General features: G+C 36.6%; 1 protein-coding gene across 1 annotated transcript in view; it reads left to right on the forward strand.

Annotated features, from left to right (window-relative positions):
• Positions 1 to 11,112: 11,112 nt before the first annotated feature.
• The window catches only part of CCDC39 (coiled-coil domain 39 molecular ruler complex subunit), a 138,558-nt gene continuing 136,765 nt past the window's right edge, over positions 11,113 to 12,905 (forward strand). Inside the window, exon 1 of the mRNA XM_074367355.1 lies at positions 11,113 to 11,591. The gene's annotated coding sequence lies outside the window, so the exon portion shown is untranslated. The remainder of the gene's footprint in view (positions 11,592 to 12,905) is intronic.

Consider the following 12,905-nt stretch of genomic DNA (forward strand, 5'->3'; position numbering starts at 1 on the left):
GTCTCATCTCTGGCATTAACTCAACTGTAAAAACTTTAGCAAGACGCTAAAATTTTCTGGGCCACAATTTCCTCATCTTTGAAAAGTGAGGATTGGCTAGAAGGCATGTTAAGATTTCTGCTTAATCTTAAATGTCTCTGAATCTAAATGTTGGGCAGGATGTGACCAGACACTGATAACATCTTACATTTGCACAGCCATTATTTTCTTGCATCTTCTGTCTGCTTCGATTCCAGATTTGGTTTGGCAGTGGAATAACATGGTGCGTTTATATCTTTCGAGTTGAAATAAGATCTATCTGAAACACTCGTTAAAGTCAGAGTAATACTATCTTCACAAAGGAGATTAGACTGAGTCCTATTTCTCCTACCAATCCCAAGCAGCTAGAACTTTAGAAAGGTACTGCACAGACTTCTCTTGAGAAAAGTGTTCCTTCTACACACACACACACACACAAACACACACACACACACACACACAATTCAGAGTCCTCCACAGGTGATGGAACAAATTATTGCCTTCTGTGTAAGTCTGAATCTGAGGGCTACCCCTGTTATTAGTTCTTTTAAAGGTTTAGAGAAAGACTTTTGAATTCCAATTTGTGGGGTTTGGATCTTTGAAAGGGGTCCCTTGAATCAAAATGTATACTGCGTATTGCCTGCAGACTGAGTATCATTCCTTGTAACATTTTGTCAATGGAGGCTCAAAACACAAGCACTAAATGTAGAATGTTTTAGTATTAAAAAGTTGGAAACTATTTTATAGACCAATTCTTTCTAAAGTTTTAAGTTCTGATGATTAGGGATCAAGTTGGACCCATGTCCTTCTTCAGAATTTTTGTAACTACCACTGAGGATCTAACTACCAAGACAGGGGTAATATTATTAGAAACTTTTTCTTGGGAGGTATGGATTTTGGAACTAAGTTTCTAATTTCAGATCTTCAGCAATTTATTTCTGATATTGGGCAATTTACTTGTTCTGTCTGTTCCTACTTTTTTATCTTTATATTATACGAAACCCTATAAGTGATAGTTTCTTATAGGTTAATTGCAACATGGAAACAGAAACCATATAAATAAACTTTCTGTACTTGGTTGTATTCAAATCTACTGACCTATGTTCAACTTTGAATAAATCTTTTACTAATGCATGATTTCGTAACATTATTGTTTGTTTGTTTGGAATATATTGGTTCACTGACTTATTCAGATCTTCTGAATATGGACCCATTTCATTACACAATTTCAAACAAATTTTCTGCGAGAAATTGTAAAGTTCACTGCAGTGGAGTCAAGTTTTCAAAAATCTTAATTTTTTCTTGGAGGCTTAAATTTAATCAGGGGCAAAAATTACCATCTGGTTTTCCTGGAAGCGACAGGCTTACTTGTTAGTTTAAAAAAATTGAAAAGTCTACCAAATTCCCAATCTGATAATCCATCATTCTTCTGCCACTCTTTTTTTCAAGTAAAAATGATGTTTCATGAAAACATAAGCTGGTTCTGCGTGTTACTCCATTGTATGCATTTCTTTTCCTAGAGACAACACCATATTTCAGAATGCAGCAGAAGTACTGTATACACACTTCCCATTTCATCATACAGAATATTAATAAGAGGTATAGATTTAATAAAGTTAATCATTTTTATTGCTTTATAAAGGACATTATGAAGTGAACCTGACATTTTATTTTTATTGTGAGCGCATGATGATGAAGGGTGTGACTACAGTGTAGTTTGGTATCAGTGGTTTGATTTTTCCTAAGGGAACAACAGTTTTATGCACCATTGCTTTTGTACCATTAGTAAATATTAGCATAATGAAGAAGAAAAATAATATGTTAGTTTTATTATAAAAATAGCTTTGGCCTTGCAGACTTCCTGTAATTTCTTGGGGACCCCAGAAGCATGCTGATGGCACTTAGAAAACTGCTGCACTTAGAAAACTGCTGGACTAGAGTTCAATATTATTATGATCTTAACTTTTCCCCTTCTGTTGTCAGAAGATTGGGCCAGCTTCTCACTGCTCCTTTTCTCACGAAGTTGCTTGCTTCATCAGAAGTAAAGAATCATTGACAACAAAGTTTACTCATTAGAAGCAGGGACTTACTCCTGAGTGACCAGATTGCCCTGTCTTGCTGACTGAGACAGAGTTTAGTAAAAGTAGGAACTTGAACTAACGTAGTTAGTAGCTGGTAAGAGGTACTAACCTACTTTCTTCTCACTGTCCTTGCCTTTTTTCCCAAGGTGGGATAATAATAAACAGAACTTTAAGAAATTTTGTTACAGGGGCAAGGCTAGGATTTGGATCTAGCCTGAGGCCAAAACCCATGTATTTGACTACTACCTTATAGTGATCTCTGTGCTGCTACTCAGCTCTGAAAGTCAGTGATTCTGGAAGACAGATATATTCCAGGAGTGGCAATAAGTCTGTTGGTAGTAGAGACAGGTCCCACAGACAGCCTTGAAAGAGTTTAGTACTAACACATACCCAAAGAATTTGGTTGAACTGGATTTTAGCAAATGCAACAAATAGAGAGTTTTTAACCATACCGAATGTAGGCAACATGGACTGATGGTTAGAAGAGTAGGCTTTGAATACTAGCTTTCCAAAGCCCAGAACAACCATTGACCAGCTCTTTGATTTGGGGCAAGTAACTTAACCTCTCTGTGCCTCAAAGTACTCAACTGTAAGATGAAATGATGATAATAATACTACTACTTATTGAAGCTTCAGTCAGTAATGGTCTGGTAAGCAGTAGAGCACATGGTAAGCAGCAATGAATCTTGGCTATTAAAATTAGTCTCAGTGCTGGGCACATGAAAACCATGCAATACAAATTCGCTGTTATTATTTAACACACTGCCTCCTGCTTCTCATCACTGGTACAAACACAAGGTTCATTTGTCATTTATTCATTTACTCTTCTGTTTGTTTTGCACTGTTTACTGAACACCAACTATGTAACTCTCACTGTGCTGGGAGATGAGCCTGCTCTGGTTCTGTAGTTGGCAGCTCCAATAGGTCTACTATTTCCTTTTCTCTCACCGTAGATCGGAGGGAAGAGAAGCAGTACTTGCACTTTTCATGGGCTTTCTCAGGTAATGCAGTTCATGTCAAGTACCATATCAGTTTCCTCTAGTCTTTTTTTTTTTTCTTTCAGATTAGAGCCAGCTAGTTAATCATTGTATCTTTATATTTTGGCCAACATTTAAAATTGAAAAAACATAGATGGGAAAGTAAGCACCTCCCATTTTCTAGAATTGTTATTAAGGTTTTAAAAATTCAAGCCAAAAAACACTCTGTGTGGTATATGTGTCTTTCATCAAAGTGAAAACATAAGCTAATATTACACTAATGATTACAAATAGATTATCTGAGACGAAGGTCTCTAACTCATTTTCCACTGTGCACAATGTACCTAGTGCTTGAAAATTCCTCAAGAAGTGCATATATGCAGGTAAAAATGGAGTTCACTATTATCCATATAACAAATAAATTTCCTGAGAATGTGAAGAGTCTCCCTAAGAACCCAAGAACATAAATGCTAACACTTTATTCACTGCAACTGAAAATAAGATTTGAAAACTTAAAGAAGATAATCTTTGAGTGGTAAGAAAAGCTAATCATTTTTATTTAACAGATTTTAAGCTTCATTCTTCCTGAAAGTTTAAATTCTTCCTAATCTAGCAAACACTAAAATACAGAAAGATCATAGTACAGGTTGCACAGAAAATGTGTCTTTAAAATTTCATGTCAGACAGATTTGAAAATTGAACCATATTTTAAATGTATTAGGAAAAATCCTCATATAAAAGAATCATAAGACGAATCATTTCCGTAAGGAATTCTATTGTTAACCACAGAAAAATCCTCTCTAAATTATATTTTGAGTGTTGGGATTTGTGTATTCCATGTATTGAATGTAGAAGGCAAGATATATTATAGTAGAAGCTATGATACTTATATGTAAAATAGTAGAAGCTATTTATTATTTATCAAGTTAGAATCATACCATAAGTTATTCTTTTGAAAAGTATCTTGATGGAAATAAACTGTAACATGAGTCATGAGCTGAGCTGGCTTCAGTGATAGAATTAATTTCAGCATGCATTTTCCTTGACCTCTCAGCACCATTCAATACCATTGGCCACTCCCTTTCTTGAATATACTCTTTTATTTTTTTCCTTTGGTAATGGGATAAAAACTGATGTGATTCTTTTTTTAAAAAGTAATAATTCCTCCCGTTTACTTCATAGAACTGGTGTAAAGATTGATGTGATGGTAAATGTAAAAGTGCTTGACAATTAAATACAAAGTAATATATGGATGTAATAGATTATTATCTGCTAATAGCATCAACATTCTCAAAACAGATCTCTGATTCAATACTATGAATGCATATATATGCTCTTTTTAAGGCTCTAGATAAGAAAATTATTTTAATATCTGTTTACAGTTTGTATGCATGTATATGCACATGTATAGCCTTAAGCCTAAAATTGTAATTTATTTAATTTTAAAATATTCCATTCAATATAGACAAATAAAGCTCCTTTCTATCATAGTGTTAAGGTCCATAGGCTAGTATCTATAGTTCCTAAATCCCAAAAAAAATTTTTTAAGTTTTTTTGGGAATTAATTTGTAGTAAAATTTGACTAGAACTGACTACTTATAGTCTATTTATTCCACTTAATTTATATGTTAATTCACATTTTTCACTGAAGAAGAAATATTTGATTCATCCTTTTATGACAAGCTTAAGAAAACCAGACAATTGGCAGATACTGACTGGTACGTATAGAGTATATAACAAGTTCATACTGTATAGCACAAGGAAATATATTCAGTATCCTGTAGTAGCTTATGGTGAAAAAGAATATGAAAATGAGTATAAGTGTATTCATGTGTGACTGAAGAATTGTACACCAGAAACTGACACAACATTGTAAACTGACTATACCTCAATAAACAAATTTTTTTTGGTTAAAATAAAGTAAAATAAGAAAACCAGACAAAGACAGGAAAATTAAAGAAGAGTTTAAGCTGCATATATCCTAGAGCTGAAGCATGTGGTATAAATAATAAATTTTGTGTGTTATCAGAAAGATAAAATAACTGTAGACTGTATTCTACTACCTTCCAGAAAGGTGAAAAGAATTTTACTGAGTGATTCATAGTGTGTTCAAATTCAACACAGTCCCTTTAATAGAGAAAGTACAGTTCCTGAAATGAACTCTGATTTCTTCTGAACAAAGGAAAGAACCCCTGATTCCTCAGAATTTTTCTTTCATCAAAGCTGAAACATCAAATAATGAAACTCTGCGTCCTTTGGTGCTGATTATGGCATGAAGTGGCTTCAAAAAGTGTAGGGTCATTGTCAGTCTTAAGTAATAGAGAATTTGATTTCCAGATGTTGGATTGACTTTGGAACAACACTTACATAGGGTTTTTGACCTCAGTATTTGCTTAGCTCTCTTTCAAGACTCTGGCTTGTTCCATTCCATTTTTACAAGGTGCCTCTTTGCAGCCCTTGGTTGCTGCCCTGTCCGGTGTTTCAGGGCAAGGTCAGAGTGCCCTGCATTAATGTTGGAAATGCAGTCCCTAGGATCCTCAGTGGAATGCTGCCAATCTTGACAATGTTTTGTTATTTTCTTTTTGGAAAAAAAAAAAGCCATATTTAAGTCTCAGATTAAAGATGTAAGCTCTTGGGGGCTTACTTAAAAACCTAGAATATCTTGAATTTTCAATCCATCTGTCCTCCTTCAAAAGGTCTTTCTACAATACACAAATTTATAACAGAAAGAAATAATTTTCTTCAGTAAATATTACATCACTGTCAGAAGAGCTAATCAAAAGCATTTCCACTCAGCAGTCATTGTAGGACATGGATTAGAAGTAGGAAGTTTAGAATAGGAGAGACTGAATTCAAATCCCAGCCCTGCCACACTTACTTACTCTGTGACTTTGGACAAGTAATGGAAACTCTTAGCCTCAGTTTTCCCCTCTGTAAAGTAGAGCAATAATAATACCTATAGTAATAGATTATTCTATGTAATAACATTAAATGTTAAACTACTTAGCAAATTTCCTGACATTATGCATAAGAACAGAAGAAACGTTAACTTTTCACCATTAGTAGCAGTGAATAAACCTACAATGTTCTAATAACTTTAGCTTGTGAAATTGTTCATTGTTTGATCCTATTTTACTACTGTCCCCTTCAGTGACTGCCATATGTCTCATTTTGCCCCCTTCATGGTCATAATATCTGTGAAAACATGTCCTTCAAAGTGGCCAAGAATGTGTGGGAAAATCTTATGCTACATTTATTCAAATGTAACTGGCCAATGTGACTGTGACCCAAAATGTTATCATGACAGTGTAGCTCTCTGCCCTCAATTTTAAAAGTCCCATTTTAAATACACTCATGCTGAGTCCTTTTACTTGAAAAATTCCTTTTTCTACCTCCAAACTGGAGATAGACCTCGTAGGGCCTGCTTGGCCACCACCCTTTTAAGACTCTATTTCTATATCTTATTAATGGGGAAGGGTAGAAATAAGGTTTATATACATCCAAACTCTAGTGAAACTGATCATGTTGTCTTTCAAGATATGAGTATGAAATTTACTCACTGGTCTCACATTGATTCTATTTTCTAGAACATAATATATCATCTAAACCAAAAATTAATTTCTGTATTTCTCTTGTTGACTACCTACTATATGCCAGGCACTTAAAATATTTTTATTAAAGGTAAATTAAGTACAGTAATAGTCACGCTGCAAGTTTTGACAAATGCATACAAGTACACCATAAATAAATTATGGAACAGTTCTATCACTCCAGAAATTTCCCTGTGCCCCTTAATGTTACCTCCTTCCCCAAACCCCAGCCCCTGGCAAACACTGACATGCTTTCTGTCCCAATAATTCAGTCACTTTTCACATATATTATTTCAGTTGATATTACTTAAAAGCTGAGACGACAATACCACTTCTGTGGCAGAGACAGAATTGACTGAATATTTTAATTTATTGCCTTAGATGATAAATATTCTGTCTTTTAAATTTCTCCTCAACACAGAGCCTTGTATCAAAGTGTTTGGGGGAAAAAAAAAGAAAAAACAGTTACTATCAAGTCCAGTGATTTGATTCATGGTTTTTAATTAAAGCTTCTTCTTTCTTTTTTTTTTTTTTTTTTCAGTTTTCAGTTTTATTAGGTAGAATTGTTACAGTTTGGCTGCACATATGCAATATATTGCATGTAAATACGTATACACAATATACTGCACATATTTTTAAAATTTACATATATGTACTGTTCATTGTTTCTAAGATGGTTTAGAGCTTTAGCTTTTTAAACTTACATAGTTATCAAAGGAATAAAGCCAACCACAAAATAAGAATTAATTCAAAAAGATACATACACCCTGCTATTAACAGCAACTTTCTTTATAATTGCCAATACATGGAAGCATCCTAAGTGCACATCAATAGATGAATGGATAAAGAAGATGCAGCATATATTTGTAATGGAATACACCTCAGTCATAAGAAAGAAGAATATTTTGCCATTTGTAGCCCTTCATTCACTTTTTTCCCCTACTTCAAAAACCGGAATTTTATAACTGGCATAAACATTTCCACTGCATCAAAACCAAAATACCTAGAAATAAACTTCACCAAAGAAGTTACTTATACTCTGAAAACTATAAAACATTGATAAAAGAAATTGAATAAGGCTAATTTATTAAAGGGATGAAAAAAATTTTGATATTATATTCTTCCTTCTCAAAATGTGGACTTTTATTCAATCTCCTTAAGATCAAATCATTAACTGTTTACCTATCTCTGACTCATTGAACTTCAACCATGAATAGGAAAGAGGAATCAGTCAAACATGAATTTTACGATAATATTTTCCTGCTCATGCCAGACTCCCCTCAAGGACATCTTCCGTTTGGAAAAATTGACTAGAGACTCAGTCATGCAAATGAGTTTAAGACTGTATTTATCTTGATTGGTCCATGTTAGTTTATTTAAAGCTAAAGTCCTGACCTTTTATCGCTCACTGTGAACAGCCACAATAATGTAGCAACAAAAAGGACATGGAATTTCCCAAAGTTAGATGGTTCCTTTGATTCCCTTGCTTTGACTGGAGCTCAACCATGTGTTGCTCCAGGCTGTGGAAGGTCAGGTGTCCGTGTAGAAACAGCTGGGGTATATGCCATGACTTTAGCTGTCACATTAACCCAGTGTCACAGATTCAGGAGAAGCCTATTAATAATCTGTTCAGCTAATTTATTTTTAAATAATATTTATTATTTGTAATTATAAAAGTAATTCCTATTATTATAGAAAACTTATTTGGACATTTTGATTATCCATAATAGAATTGCAACCTGCCTGCAATTGCAACCAAAATAAATAGGGCTCTTATACAACTGAAGATATGGCACAAATTCCTTTTTATTAAAACTCATTCATTCTTAAAGAGGCCCTTGCTCAGAATCAATTTACTCTTACATTAGATAGTGGTGGATAGGCTGGTGCCTAAAACACTGAGAGAGAGAAATCCCCTTTGACTAGGGGGAACATGGTCCAAGACTGAGGGTAAATCTCCATTGCATTTTTTTCTTTCTCTGTTCTCCTGCTGCTTGGTTCCAGATACAGGGGTAGTCCTGGGAAGTGCTTGAGAGATTGAGGAAACTAAAACCCTAGCTTTCTGGACAGAGGACCAGAAAGAAAGACCACAGGGAGCTGGACAGTGCCACAGAGACTGTGGGAAGAAGGGAGCTGAATAGTGATCCCATAAAGTGCTGTATGAATTCCTGGGCTCATCTCTGGGCTGTGATACATTTATCTAACCCAACAAAGAGTATCAAAGGCTTTGAGAACTGAACTATGGAGTAGACCACTGCCCAGGTCCCATGTTGGCTGTGGGAGGGGCACATATGGGATTGCTTAGGGTAGTACTGCAAAGACTTTGAAAATTAAATTGACATTGGAACCACAGTTCACAGAAAGAAGATTGGAGCTTGCTACCTAAATAGGTTGACTGTTTACTACAACAGAAATATCAATATTTTTCTTAGAATTTAAGGAAGACCCAAAATCTCATCCATAGTATTTTAAATGTCCAGGATGAAGTCCAAAATTATTCAGCACATGAAAAACCAGGAAAATCTCAACTTACAAGGGAGAAGGAAATCAACAAATGCCAAGATAAGCATATGTTGGAATTATTAAAGACTTTAAAGTAGCTATTATAACAATGCTGCAAGAAGTGACAAGGAATGATTCTGAAATAAGAGGGAACCTAAAAAGTCTCAGCAAAGAAATAGAAGATACCAGGTGAAAACCATATGAACATTTTAGAACTGAAAAATATGAAAGTTGAAAACTTACAAATTCACCAAATGGGCTCAATAGCAAAATAGAGATATAGAGACGACAAACTGATCAATTCAAATGTCCAGTCTGAACAAAAATTTTAAAAAAAGATTAAAAAATGAGCAGAGCTTCAGGAACTATAGGACAATACCAAAAGGTCTAACTTCAATGTTATCAGAATCCCAGAAAGAGAGCAGAAAGAATGTGGTATAGAAAAACCTTTCAAGAATTAATGGCTGAAATAAAAAAAGAAAAAAGAAATGAATAAAAATACAAAAAAAAAAATCCCCCAAACAAAAACAAACAAACAAAAAGAATTAATGGCTGAAAACTTCCCATGTTTGGCGAAACATATAAACATATAATCAAGAGCTCAGAAACCATAAATGGGATAAGCGCAAAGAAATCCATGCCCAGATGCATGATAATTAAGTTACTGAAAACTAAAGACAAAAAAATCTTGAATGGATCTAGAGAAAAATGAAGCATTACATTTAAGGAAAAAAAATCACTTGAATAGATGAGGATTTCTCATCAGAAAATACTAAAGCCGAAGGAAGTGGTAATGATGTTTTAAAAGTGCACAAAGAAAAGAATCCAGAATTCTGCAACCAGTGAAAATTTCTTCCATTAATGAAGGTAAAATAAAGACGTTCTCAGATGAAAGAAAACTAATGGAATTGATCATCAGCAACCAGCCCTAAAACAAACAATGGAGGAAATTATTCAGATGGAGGAGAAATAATACCAGAGGGGAACCTGAAACCTAAGTGGTCAATTTTGAAGTAAATATAATGGAGTAGTCTTCTTAAGTTCTTTAAAATATATATGGCAGTTGAAAGCAAAAATTATAACATTGTCCAATGGGGTTCTCAATATATGTAGATCCATAGTACATATGCTGCTTGCAATATAAAAATGGGAGGAGAAAAAGGACCTGTATGGTGATCAGGTTTCTACATTCCACTTGAAGTAGTAAAATATTAATTCTAAGTAGAATGTGAAAACTGAAGGATATGTATTATAACCCCTAGAGAAACCACTAAAAATTACACGAAGTGTATGATTAAAAAACTCAATATGTATATTAAAATAAAGTACAAAAAATTCAAACAATCAAAAGAATGTAGGAAAGTGGGAACAGAGGAATAAAATATAGAGAGAATAACCAAAACACAAATATTAACATGGTAGATCTAAACTAAAAAAATACCTATAATGGCAGTAAATGAAAGTTGTCTAAACACACTAATTAAAAGACAAATTGTCAGAATGGATAAAAAACACTATGTGATGCTTACAAGAAACTCACTTTAAGTATCACAATATAGTAGAGGAGGTGCAAGATGTTAGAGTAGGGAGACACAGCTTGCCCTCTCCCACAAATACACCAAGAATTACATCTACAAACCCACTGAATCGCACAGAACACTTACTGAACTCTGGCAGAGCATTTCTCACTTTGAAATACAGGATTCTCACAAAATCTGGTAAGAGGGGAAAAAAAAGAAAAAAGAAAAAATCAGTGTGGGACTGGTCCTACAGGGAGGGAGTGGCAAAGGAAGAAAAGCACCCTTATGCTGGGTCACCCCCACTTGAGTGGGAAGGTGAGCAGGGACAAAAGCGGAGCCTCTGAGGCTCGAAGAAAGTGGCAACTGCTAGGCAGACAGAACTAACAAAAACTGGCATGGAGGGTCCCTGCAATCCCCAGCCCTAGATGCGAGCAGGCAGGGATGAGCCAGGACTGGCTGCAGGAGATCGCACAGAGGGCTGGGGCCCACTGCACAGAGGCAGCCTCAGGGGACTGGAGTGCAGTGTGAGCTCTGGCTGGGGGTGTGTGTGTGTGGAACAGAACAGCCTGAGATCCCCCGAAAAGGACCATTGCTGGTGTGTGTGGCAGGAATGAGCGCAAGGCAGCCGCTGCCTCCGCTTGGCTCCATGGTTGGTGATGTTCTCGCGAGAAGAGAGGTGGGGCTCGGTCATAGCCGCCGTGTGGCTGCCGCAGCTGCCTCCGGCTGTGTGGAGGCTGGGCTGAAAGCTGAATCCATACCCAGGGGCTCTGCAACTCCACAGGCAGGACTGAGATTTGTTTACAGCCCCAGGCAGAGAAGGTGGATTTGTTCACTCTGGACCCTTTGTGGACCCGCACCTTTGAGAAAAACAGGCAGTGAGTGGAGTTCTGGCGCACAGCAGGGGTGAGTACAGGTATTTACAACAGGCCGGCATACCATACCACACACGGGGGCAGGGCTGGGGGCTGCAGTGACCCTGTGGTGCACCACAGATTCAGGTGTGTGACTGCATGCTTGCTATGGCGGGCCCTAGCACCTGACACTGGCAGATTTGTGCGAGTGGTTCCTGGGGCCCAGAACCTGGGGAGACACCAAAGTGGGTGGCCAACATTCTCACAGCTAAGGCAGGGACAAAGGCAGCGTCAATAAAGATTACTTTGTAAGCCCACATAACAAGTGACAGACAATACCACAGAGGGCACTTACCAGAGAACATCTCCTGCGGAGGTATAGTCAGTGACACTTCTTCCCAGGTGAAGCGCTCCAACCCTGCCTACGACACACCACAGCTCAGAAATGGGTCTAGAAGCCTCTATTCCAGCAATAGGGGAGCAGACCTGGCCCCTGTCAAGGCTGTGACAACCACAGAACAAAAAAGGAGTCCCCGCTCAACAACAACAGTCAAGGCAGGCTCTAATCACCACAGCACCAACCACTCAGTCAAAGTGACAATAGCCAACACACGGAAGAAAGGTGTGGCAACCATCCATACTAAGAACAGCCCTCACAACAGAACTATTAGAGGCACCCAGTCTACACAGGAACACTCCCACTTTAAATCAAAACAAACAAACAAGCAAATAAAAAGCCAGCCCTTCAAGACCACAGAAGATAACTGATACTCCTAAATCCATTCAGCCAGAGAAATATAAGTAAAATGAAGCAGGGGGACCACTCCCAATTAAAAGAACAAGAGAAGTCTCCCGAAAGAACGAACAATGAGATAGAACTCGACAATCTGCTAGATCATAACTTCAAAAAGGGGATGATTAAAGCACTGAAGGAATAAGAGAGACTATGAATACAGAGAATACTATATAAAGGAAATAGAAACTATAAAGAAGAGTCAGTTAAAAACAGAAAACTCAATGGCTGAGATAAGAGCCAAGCTAAAAGCTGACCAGATAATGCAGAGGAACGAATAAGTGACTTAGAAGACAGGATAACAGATGTCACCCAATCAAAACAGCAGAGAGAAAAGCAAGTAAAAACCAATGAAAGAAATATAAGGGACCTATGGGATAAAGTAAATTGTGCCAACCTATGCATAATAGGGGTCCCAGAAGGAGAAGAAAGAGAAAAGGGGATTGAAAAGGTATTTGAGGAAATCATGACTGAAAACTTTCCAAGCCTCAAGAAGGAAACAGATATCCAAGTACAGGAAGCATGGAGGGTCCTAAACATCCTAAACAAGAAGAACCCAAACAGACCTATACC

The sequence above is a fragment of the Camelus bactrianus genome, chromosome 1, assembly GCF_048773025.1.
Source record: "Camelus bactrianus isolate YW-2024 breed Bactrian camel chromosome 1, ASM4877302v1, whole genome shotgun sequence".
Lineage (NCBI taxonomy): Eukaryota > Metazoa > Chordata > Mammalia > Artiodactyla > Camelidae > Camelus > Camelus bactrianus.